Source organism: Orycteropus afer, unplaced genomic scaffold (assembly GCF_000298275.1).
Source record: "Orycteropus afer afer isolate SDZICR_OR568_19922 unplaced genomic scaffold, OryAfe1.0 scaffold00757, whole genome shotgun sequence".
NCBI lineage: Eukaryota > Metazoa > Chordata > Mammalia > Tubulidentata > Orycteropodidae > Orycteropus > Orycteropus afer.
In genome coordinates, this window is record NW_006922344.1 from 665163 (window position 1) to 665837 (window position 675).

A 675-nucleotide genomic window follows, 5' to 3' on the forward strand; every position below is an offset into this window, starting at 1 on the left:
ATCAAAAGGAATAACCTCCATGGCACTGAATTCCAGAACAGGAAGAGAAAAATGAAACCACTGAGAAAACTGTCCAAGATTTGTTGGAGGAGAACTTCCCTGACAGGATGAAAGATGAGGATATATTCATTCAGGATGTCCAATGAACCCCAAACAGGATAGACCCCAAAAGAAAAAACACCAAGACATATCATCATCAAACTCACCAAAATCAAAGAGAAAGAAAGAATCATGAGAGCAGCACAAGAAAATTAAAAGTTACCTACATGGGGCAACCAATAAGTAAGTCTAAGCTTGGATTTCTCTACAGAAACCATGCTGGCGAGAAGACAGTGGGATGGTATACATAAAACACTGAAAGAGAAAAATTTCTAACCATGAATTATGTACCCAGCAAAATTGTCCCTCAAATATGATGGTGAAATTAGGACATTTCCAGATAAGCAGAAATTAAGGGAATTTGTTAAAGCCAGACTAACCTTACAAGAGATGCTGAAGAAAGCCCTTTGGACAGAGAAGCAACAACAGCCAGCAACAACTGACCATAAACACACATGATGATATAACCCAGAAACCAACCCAGCTATGGAAATATCCAAAGTAAGTAAGCCTACAAGATTGTAAACAGGGAACCAGAGACACCAACCGACAAATGAGGACAACTACAAACCAAAA